The sequence below is a fragment of the Mustela erminea genome, chromosome 10 (assembly GCF_009829155.1).
Source record: "Mustela erminea isolate mMusErm1 chromosome 10, mMusErm1.Pri, whole genome shotgun sequence".
NCBI lineage: Eukaryota > Metazoa > Chordata > Mammalia > Carnivora > Mustelidae > Mustela > Mustela erminea.
In genome coordinates, this window is record NC_045623.1 from 79,466,252 (window position 1) to 79,477,476 (window position 11,225).

Below are 11,225 nucleotides of genomic sequence, written 5' to 3' on the forward strand. Positions count from 1 at the left end.
TGCCTCTCTGCCTACTTGTGATCTCTATCTGTCAAATAAATAAATAAAATCTTAAACAAACAAACAACAAACAAACACTTTCCTCAGCTAGGCTCTTTCAGAACCTGGTACTTCGTGAGGGAGAGATCACTCTCTCCATTTTAGCTCCATGGCTCTTTGTCCCATAGTGCAAAGGAGAAATCTCCAGTTTTATTTTGGTGTTCCCAAAGTGACCCTCAAGTGGGGCTCAATAAACATGCCTATAATTGGGGCACCTGAGTCGCTCAGATGGTTAAGCCTTCACCTCTTGGTTTCAGCTCAGGTCATGAACTCAGGGTCTTAAAATCAAGCCCTGCATCAGGCTCTCTGTCCAGCACTAAGTCTGCTTGGGATTCTCTCTCTCCCTCCCCCTCTGACCCTCCCTTTGTTTTCTCTTGCTCTAAATAAATAAATAAATAAATAAATAAATAAAATCTTTAAAAAAAATTTTAAAAGGTGCCTATAATTCAACAATTGAATTCAGGGCTGTTAGAACTGAGTCTGCTGTTTGTAGCCAATGTCATTTCTGAATTGGTTGTAAAGTATTTTGAATATCTCTCCTAAAAGACCACCAAAGCATCCCCCATGTGGGTAGGAAACCAAAGGCATGGGACATTAGTTATCTCTTGCTGTGTCACAAATTACCCCAACTAACTTAGCAGCTTACAGCAGCAAACATTTCTTATCTCATGGTCTCTGGGGGCTGGAGCCTAGCAGCAGCTGAGCTCGGAGGGTCTTGCTCAGAGTGTCTCAGGAGGTTGTAGTCAGGCTGTCAGCTGGGGCTGAAGTCACCGGCACACTTGAGGGAACTGGGGGATCTGCTCTCGCACACACATGGGTGTCGGCAGGCAGCTTTAGTTCTGGTTGCCCAAGTGTCTTCACAACGTAACTGTGGCTTCCCCCAAAGTAACCAAGAGCAGACAAGGCAAACTTCCTTTAAAAAAACTGTCCTTGAAGGCCCAGCCTCAGAAGTGACATATTATCGCTTCTACCACATGCGGTGGATCATGAAGACCAACCTGTTACAGTGTGGGGGGCATGATCCAAGGTGTGAACTTAGGAAGTGGAGAAAATCGGCAGCCATCTTGGAGGTCAACTCCCACAAGTCATTACGCTCCCATCTGCCTGCTATCACTAGAGGCCTCCAACGTTATCTTAGCCATTCCCCAGCCTCCAGGCAAGACTAGCCCCAAATGTGCCTCTTTGGTTCTCCCACCTGAAGGTCCTCCACCTTCCCAGCCAGTTACCAGGGAGAAGGAGAAATGTGACTCCTCATCCACATCCTTCCACACACCTCCCATCCATCAGATTCCTTCAGGGACTGTGAGGTCACGTACTTGGGAATGTCATGGAGAGTTTGTGTTCTGAGATGTCTTGGTCTCTCTGTGAAGTTTTCAGGAAGTCTGTAAGGCCAGTGGTCCCAGAGCTGCTCACGCTGGTTGTAGGTGATGGGCCATGTCTAAGGCGAGGGAAAGGGCAGGGGTACGGAAGGGTGGTGGGGGAGGTCGTTGAACCCTAACTTTCCCCTGCCCAGGCCTCAAGCAAACAGACTCAACCCTCTGGTGCCGTAACTGAATCCTCCATTTTCTGACAGGATCTTGGACTGGATCTGGGAGCAAAAATGCTACAACACAGAAGAAGTGTGACTGTGCCTTAGAACAATGGAAAGGAGAAATCACGGTCATAATTCTTTTTCCTCTGTTGTGTCCTCACTTTTCAACCTGCAAAGCTGAAAGACCTGAGGGCTGAGCCTTGAGGGCTAAGTGTGTTCTCTTCCTTTGCCTTTACTTTTCCTTATCGGTGGTTGGTTTTCTTTGACAGTAAGCCATTAAAAATTTTTTTACAAACAGGTAACTTGAGGAATAAATGACAAATTCACATCATAACAACAAACAGAATGATTGTCCTACATGCTTTCTATAAACCGATTTATTTGATCCTCGCAATAACCCCATGAAGTAGGTACTATTATTATCCCACTTGACAGAAGAGGAAACTGAGGTTCAGAGAGGCAAAGTAACTCACCCACAGTCCGTAGCAGAGTTTGATTCAAACTCAAGTTGTCTACATCTTCAGTGCTACACTATACCGACTCTCTTGTGTATCATTTCAAGATAAAACACACATAAAATTTGAGCTTTCATTGTTAGTTTGAGCTCTGTCTCCCTGAACCTCAGACGTAGTACAAATAGTATTCTGCCACTTGGTTCCTCCAGGGGGAAGTTTCAGGAGTGGCCTTTCATGGGCACCTCTGTAAGAGACACAGCCATCTTTCCAGACACAAAACAACTGGTCCCCTCGTCCCACTGTTTTCGGATCTGGGCAGGGGAGGCGTGAGTGAGATATTCTCTTATTCCCATCTTGCAAAGGTGAAAGCCACGTGTTAGAGAGGAGAAGCGACTCATCTGAAGACACACGCTGGTGGATGCTGAAAGGACGTGTAATGCCAACCAGCTGCTCCGGGTTCACAGCTATTCCCTCTGGAATGTTCCCACCTGACTTCCTCTGAATCTTCATTCTTTCCTTCCTCTGGTGAAGTCCCCCACCCACCCCCCACATCAAGCCCTGTGAAGATCCAAGAGGTTTAAAGGTTAGGCTAGGATGCCTGCAATGCGGGAACGTGAACTTGACACCTGCTCGCTGGCTGGGTGACTTTGCCAAGCACGGACCCTCGGCAGCTGCTGGGGGGCCCGTCACTCCTATATGTCCTCAAGAGAAGCTGCTGTGAGGAGCGGCGTTAGCCAATAGTCCCCTGCTGCTGTGACCTGGATCCACTGGGACTTTCGGGGAGCAGACGGCAGAGGCGCCCTGGACCGCTCTCAGTTGGTGGCTGGGCACCATAGAGAGACCAGAGCTGGGCTATTTCTGCTCACTATTTCTGGGACTCCCCTAGTGGATAATCTCTACTCGGGGCCTGACCAAGACCTTGTCAGAGCTGTGTTGCAGTCTGAGGCTCTTCTTCCTTCACAGGCGTCAGAACTCCACCATGCTCAAAAAGGCTCTTTGGTCTTACTCCTGCTCCTTCCCTTTATCTTTACAGGTGGTATCCCCAATAAATCCGCACCTCTCATTTGTCTTAGCATCTGTCTCCTGGAAAACCTGAGCTGACACACATTCTGTGGGCCATGGTCCCATGCCCATCTGTCCCCAGGTGGTCTTAAAATTCTCCATCATTACTAGTGGTGCAAGAGAGGGAGGTTTCCTTGTCAATGCCAGGGAGCGTGGTGGGACCCAATTCCAGTCACAGCCAGAGGTGAGGGACAGCTGTTTCCCAAGTCCGGGGCTCCCGCTCAACCCAGTGGGGCCCTGCCTTGACCCCATTATCACTTCCCAGCTCTAAACTGCAAGAGGGAGTTAGGTATAGGAAAAACGGATTTGGGGCTTTAGACTGGGGTAGGAGCCCTGAGTTCTAATCCAGTCTTTACTACTAATTTCTCTTCTCTGGGGTTCAGTTTTCCCCATCTGTACAGTGGGACTTTGGCTTGGCTGCCCTGGGTGGGGGAAAGGAAACAGTGGCTGTTTCCTGGGTTTAAGAAATGCCTTGACAGCTGGTAAGGACAAAGTACTTCTTTTTCCTGTTAAGACCAAACCAGTGGGACTAGGGGCTGGGGGCTGGGTGGGGGGCAGTTCTACCAGGTAGTATCAAGGTGAGCCTAGAGCCATGTCCTGGTTATATTCTGGCACCCGCAAGTTGTGGGTGGGTGCTGTGTCTGGGATCCTGAGAGTGGCCATCCTCCCCAGGAAGGACAGCTTCCTGAGAGCCAGTCAGGGGAGGTAAAGAGACAGTACAGTATGGGAAGATCAGGCTGCCATAGAGGGAACCATTGGAGTACAAAGAAGCAGTACCAGTGCCCAAGGGAGTCTAGACAGGCATCTTAGAAAGGGGCTTATGTGCTGGGTTCTGAAGGCTGAGTAGGAGTTTTCCAGATAGAGAAAGGAAAGGCTTTCAAGATGGACAGACTCAGAAGTATGAACCTACATTATGTGTTCTAAAACATGAAAAATGACAGGACTGGGGTGGAGGTCAGGGAAGTGGTGAGAGAGAGAGCTGTGTCTACATCACGAAGGAACTCCAGCAAGGGTCAAGATTTTATAGCCTCCATATTACACTTAGGAGGTAGCTGCTAGTCTTATTTCTGCCTTACAGATGAGTAAACTGAGGCCCTAGAGATGGCAAGGGGCTCTGATAGGAATGCCCCGGGCTGTGTCCAGACCTAGTTAGGCTTGGGAGCAAGAGGCCGAGTCATCCTCTCCTTATGGTGGGGGGGCTCTCCCCATGGCCATCTAACTTCTGGGAGCATAGTGTCCTCAGTGCCTCCCCTCCTTCTATCCCCAGTGTCCTTGTCCTGCTGACATCATGCACACATGGAAGAGAAATTCGTGGAGATTCCAGAGGCCAGAGTGTGGGAACCGGGACAGATGCCGTTGGCGCTGCCCCAGGGCTGAGACTCCTTTGGAGCCTCAGGCGCTGCCCAGGGGGCTCTGGAATGTCTGAGGCCTCTGGCTTCCTCCGTCACCGGCCACCCCCCAGGGTCTGGGAAAGAAAGAGAGGCTCTGATCAACCAGGCCACCGTTTTGGTCCTCGGCAAGCTCTGGGGAGGCTTTGTGCTACCCGCACACAGGGACAGGGACTATCCGGGCACCAAGCTAGCTGGACCCAGCCAGTCTGCCATCAGGGACCCCAAACCGGGACCACTGGACCCCCATTGATGGGGCATGAACTCTGCAGTCCAGGGGCAGAGAAAGGGCCCAAATCAATACTGTCCACCACCATCCCTTGAGAAGGAGGTTAGGAGTGTGTGTGTGTGTGTGTGTGTGTCTCTGTGTGTGTGTGTGTGTGTGTGTGTGTGTGTGTGTGTAGTAGATGCATGAACAGACACAGACAGATGGTCCCACTCCCCACCCCCGCCTGGCCCCAGGGGTAGCTGTGCACAGCCTGTTCCCCACATGTGGCTCTCAGCAGCTGCGCATTCCGTCAGGGACCAGCTGTGGCAGCAGCTGTGGAGGTGGGGAGTGAGGGCTGATAGGTCCCAGGGGAGCAGGGGAGGAGAGCAAGGGGAGGACAGGAAGGGCCTGGGATGAGCAGAGGTCAGGGAGGGGGTGAGGCAAGGAGGCTCAGATGGGTTCTCAGGGATGGAACAGCAAGCAGGAAAGTGGTGATGGGGACGCTTGACATCTGGGCTGGGAGCCCTGTGGATGTGGGTCTGGGCGCAGAGAGCTGGGGGGGAGGTCCTGGGCAGGCCCGGCATACCCCGCTGGGTCTTGGAACATCGGTGGACCAACAGGAGTATAAGGAGAAAGACGCTGGGCCGTTGGATATATGGGTCCAAAGCTCAGGGGAAAAAAAGGTCTACACTAGAGATATAAATCTGGGAACCGTTGGCTTATAGGAGGTAAAACCACAGAAGCAGATGAATCTCCCAGGGAGAGAATGCACCGAGACAGAGGCTTAGCCCAAATGCTAATATTTCCAACTTTCATCCTGAACACCAGGCACTGCTCGATGCCCCTTACCTCATTTAACCCTCACAACCAGCCTATGGAGTGAATAGCTTTGTTTTCAGCTTATTTTACAGATAAGAAAACCAAAGTGCAGAAAGGCCAGACACAAAAGGAGGGGCAAGGCCCTACAGAGGGAAGATGGAGTGGCCCCCAGGAGCTCCAGCCCTCCCCCCAGGCCCTGGCTCAGGAGAGTGCCCACAAGGACGCCTCCACAGAGCCCCCCAGTACCCCTCTCCATCGCTAGACACTCAGCCAATATTTATCAAACACCTACTAAGTGCCAGACACTGCTAGGCCCTCGGTAAAGGTGCTAGGGGAGATGACGGTGAGCAGACCTGACCTGGGTCCTGCCTCTGGGACATACAGAGACGGACAGAAATTACTGCACAACTAGTAATTCCCAACCACCGCCCCGAGCACCTCCGTGCCAGCCATCCTTTCCCTTAGGACCCCTCAGATACCGTCGCTAGCCAACAGTCAGAGGCTCAGTGCCTGGCCCAGCAGAGGTATCGTGAAACGCAACTATTTGGAGCCTGGGCCGTGAGCATTCAGGAATCTGAGTACCAGCGCCAAGAGGAGATGGGGTGACCTAGAGTGGGGACCAGACATAGAGCTGAAGCTGAAATTTGCCTCTGAAAATCTCCCTGCTCGCTCAGCTCTGGAGTAGGAGGACAGGGAAAGTGGGGGGAACAGAAGTCCCTCTCTGCCTCTCTCTGAGCCCCAGAAGGGCTTGCTCTTCTGCCTGCTCTGACACCCCCTTCCCCCATCAGCAAGCAAACTCCTCTTGAGGCCCTCTGGGGCACTTTCATTGACCTGCCTCTTCTTTAAGACTGCTTCTGCCTCCCTCAGACACTTCCCCATCCTGGCCCCTTTCTTGTCTCCTCCACTTATGCCAAGGCCTCTGTGACCTTGTGACTGCTCATCTTCCTCTCTGAGTCCCAGGACTGGTAACCAAGCACTTGTCCTTGGTCCTCTCTGGCCGTGACCCCTGGCCCTCCATTCTTCCCTAATTTTCCTCCATCTTCCTGGAGTTTCTCTGGCTGTTGTTCCCCAGGCTTCTATCCTGGGTCTTTTCCCTCTTGCTTTACATGAGATCCTGTGCCCCACGGCTTCAGCTACCAGTCCCCAGTCTTTACTCCAGTCCAGACTTCTCACCGGGTTCTATTCCTGGGTATTCATGGGTCTCAGAAAGAACAAGGCGACACTGAACTTCTCCCCTTCTTCTGTGTTCCCCTTGGTGCCTGTCACCTTCATCTCCTCAAGTACCCAGACAGGAATCAAGCATCATTTGGGTTTGTTCCCTCTCTTTCCCCCCCAAACCCAGTCCTCATTGCGTGGCCGAATGCAGGAGTCTTGGGCTTGGTCTACCCCACGCTAAGGCAGGACATAGAGATGACCAACGTGGATGGTGCCAACCTGCTTGGGTAGAATCCCAGCTCAACCACCCATTAGCTATTGACCTTGGGGGAGTTACTTAACTTCCCTATGCCTCAGTGAAATGGGACTATAATAGATAGTCATAATACCCTCTATTATAGGATTGTGGTGAGGTTTAAATGAGTTAATAGATGTCAAAATACTTAGTACAGTAAAATGGTGAGTGCAATAGAATTTTGTTATTATCATCATCACTATTATTTCGTTTAGTTATTTTATAAATATTTTATTTTTATTTATTTATTTATTTTAGATTTTATTTATTTATTTGACAGACAGAGATCACAAGTAGGCAGAGAGGCAGAGCAGGCAGAGAGAGGAAGAAGCAGGCTCCCCTCTGGGCAGAGAGCCCAATATGGGACTCGATCCCAGGACCCTGGGATCATGACCGGAGGCAAAGGCAGAGGCTTTAACCCACTGAGCCAGCCACCCAGGCACCCCTATTTCATTAATATTTTAGAATGCCCACTACGTGCTGGGCACTTTCTTTATCATCTAAAGCTGGGGACATGAAAGGACATGGTTGTAAACAACAAAAATGACTCCTAACCCCAGGAACTTCAAGATGGAAGCCTTTTTGTAGTAGAAGTCCTTGCTACTGGATCCAGACCCCACTCATTATCGTCTTTAAACAAAACAAAAGCAAAAGCAAACAAACGCTGAATTTCACGTCTCCCTCCAGCCATTGTCCTAGCTTACTCTTCTGCCAGCCAGTTTTTATTCGCTGCACACCCACTACGTGCCAGGCACTGTGCTGGGTGCTGGAGAGTCAGCAGGAAACAAAAGCGACAGATCTCTACCCTCGATGAGTTTATCTTCTGATTGAGGACATGGACAATAAACAAGTATATCCACCTACATAATATAACGCCAGCAATATTTGTAGACGCAGTAAAGGAAGACGAAGTGAGGGGGGGAACACAGAGTGACCAGGGGATTGGTGGCTATTTTAGATGGGAGGTGGGGAGGGTCCTCTCTGAGGATGGCAGATCTGAGGGACGCCCTGCCTGGAGCGAGGTGATCTAGGATCGGGAGGACAAGGGGTCCAGGGAGAGGGAACAGTAAATGTAAAGCCGTGTGATAGCAAAAAACATAAATATTGGTGGAACGGCAAGAAGGCTCTCGCGCTGAGTGAGCAAGGCTGGGACAGGCGCCAGCACTTAGGATGACCCTCCACATCTGGAAGCCTTGGGATGTTCCGCCATAGTTATTACTATTGCCTCCTTTCCCCTCTCAAGGGCGCCCCAGCTTTAGATGATAAGTTACATAGTTACCCTAGATAGAGACCACAGCTGACACTAGGGATTCTATTCTGAATGGGATGGCAAACCTATGGATAGTTTTGAGCAGTAAGGGACACGATCTACTGAAACTTTAAAGGAGCTTGACTGAGGACTTGAAACACCCTTCTGGCTGCTGTAACACCCCACTTGGCTCTCCTCCACCTTCCTGGCTGCTCTCTCCTACTCAACGCCTAGTGTTGGGGTTTCCCTAGGCCAGTGGTGCTTTTTCCTGTAGGGGACGTTTCCTACAACCCAGGGACATTTTTAAGTGGGGCAGGTGTTACTGGCACTTAGCGAGTAAAAGGCAGGGATGCTGCTAACCATCCTACAATGCACAGAACAGCTCCACACAAGAAAGAATTTTCCAGCCCCAGGGACACCTGGGTGGCTCAGTTGGTTAAGCATCTGCTTTCAGCTCAGGTCATGATCTCAGGGTCCTGGGACTGAGTCCCCCCAAGGGCACCCTGCTCTGCCCCTCCTCCCACTCAGCACACACTCTCTCTCAAAAATAAATCAGTAAGATCTTAAAAAAAAAAAAAAGCCTAAAAGCAAAAAAGAATTTTCCAGCCCCAAAGGAGCTGAGGTTAAGTAACCCTGCACTAGATTAGCACGGTCCAAAGAAATGTAATGAGAGTTGCATAAATTTTTCTAGTAGCCAAATTTAAAAACAAACAAACAACAACAACAGCTAGGGGTGCCTGGGTGGCTCCGTCAGTTAAGCATCTGCCTTTGGCTCAGGTCATGACCACACCACTGAGCCCCATATCAGGCTCCCTGCTCAGTGGGGAGTCTGCTTCTCCCTCTGCCCCTCCCTGTCCCCTGCTTGTGCTCACGCTCTCTCTCTCACAAAAATAAATAAAATCGTAAAAAAAACTAAAAATAAAAGCGAAGTTAAGTTTAATTTTTTTAGTCCAATATGTGCAAAGTATTATCATCTTAACATATTAATCAATAGTAAAGACACAAATGAGATTCTTTCCTTCTTTCCTTTCTACCTTCCTTTCTTCTCTCTCTCTTTCAGTTCTGTTATGTACTTCACACTTACTGCACACAGCAATTTAGACCAGCCACGTTTCAACTGCCTAGTAGCTACATGTATCTCATGGCTATAGTACTGATGGCGTAGTTCTAGGCTTAGTACTAGATAAGAGAGCTTAACGTTTAAAAACTATACAAGGTAATAAAGCCTAATGGTTTAGTCCTGGAACCCAGTTGTCTTGTTGAATTCCAGCCCCTCCATTGAATTCCCTGTCCATTTTTTAAAGTTTTTTTTTTTTTAATTTATTTGAGAGAGAGAGAGAGAGAATGCAAGCAGAGCGAGGGGCAGAGGGAGAGAGAAAAAGTCTCAGAACAGACTACCCACTGAGTGTAGAGCCTGATGCAGTGGCTCTATCCCAGAACCTTGAGATCATAACCTGTGCTGAAATCAAGAGTCAGATGCTCAACCAACTGAGTCACCCAGGTGCCCCTACTCCCTGTCCATTTTATTTTATTTTTAAAGATTTTATTTATTGATTTGACAGACAGAGATCACAAGTGGGCAGAGAGGAAGGCAGAGAGAGAGGAGGAGGAAGCAGGCTTCCCGCGGAGCAGAGAGCTCGATGTGGGGCTCGATCCCAGGACCGTGGGATCATGACCCAAGCTGAAGGCAAAGGCTTTAACCCACTGAGCCACCCAGGCACCCCCTGTCCATTTCAGGTATAGAGTTACTCTACCTCTCAGGGTCTTCGTTTCCTATTTTAAAGTGAGGATGACACAATATTACTACTTTATAGAGCTGTCCAGAATTAAATGAATTAATACTTACAAAACAGTTTCAGGTGTAATAAAACTATTTAGCTAGACCTCTCTTCTATTTTCATCCACACTTTCTCTCTGGGTAATCCATCTACACCTGTAATTTTAGGTGCCACCTATTACTTAGTGACTTCCAGATTTAAATAGACTTCTTTTCTGAGCTCCAGACCCCCTGTTTCACTGTGCATCCCATTTTGATGACCTGGGGCATCTCACATGAACATGCGCACAAAAGAGCCCTTCACCTTCCCCTGCAAATCCACGACACTGCCAGGCCTTGCAGTTGGAGTCCCTACACAGGGGCAGGTACCTCGTGGCATCTCTGATCTCTGCCTTTCCAGGGAATGCACAGTGCGTGGATCATGCCACTTCTATGTTGGTTGCGATTTCCACTCCACTGGTGTGTGCCCACAGAAGGTGTGTGAGCGCTAAGGGCATCTGGGGTAAGAGTCCATAGGTGTGGCTGGGGTGACCACTAGGGCCTTCTGAGAAAGCACTGCGTGTAGGTTCTGACTGTTCCTACTACCCATGTCTCAGAGTGTGTGTGAACGTGTACTTGTCCATGTGTCCATGGACATGTGTGGAAGGGGGCACAGGGATGTTATTGCCCACTACTGTAATCAAAGGTCCGCAAGCAGGTCTGGAAAGTGCAGGTATGCTCAGATGACCCAAGCAGAGGGGTGGCTTCCTCTGTGTTCTGGTGGGTGGGTGAAGGAGAGAGACTTCTCTGGGGTCTGATGCACCACATCAAGACACTCCCGTCTCTTCCTCCCTGCCTTCCTTGAAGTCCACCTTGTAGGCTGTTCCCTTTCTGCCTCCTTCTGAGCCTTGGGAGCTCCCCTGAGGCACTGGGCCATAAGGTTGGCTGGTGAATCCCTGAGAATCTTCCTTGAGTCTCCCTTCTCAGCTGGAGTCCCTACTGAGTGAACAGTTGGCTCTGGTTGTGTGGGGGGACTCAGGAAGGGAGGCTGAAGAGTACTTTTCCACCTTCTTTTTTGAGGCCCTGCCACAGCTTTGGGAATGGAGACCTCTCCTGGTGCTCTTGGCCTCTGGTAACTGGGAACTGATTCCCAGGGACACCCACCACCCCCACCAACCGGTCCAGTTCTCTTGGCCAGAGCCCCGGTACAGCCACAACTTCAGCCGTCCCTTGTGGGAGATGACAGCCGCCTCTCTCATGCTGGAGCC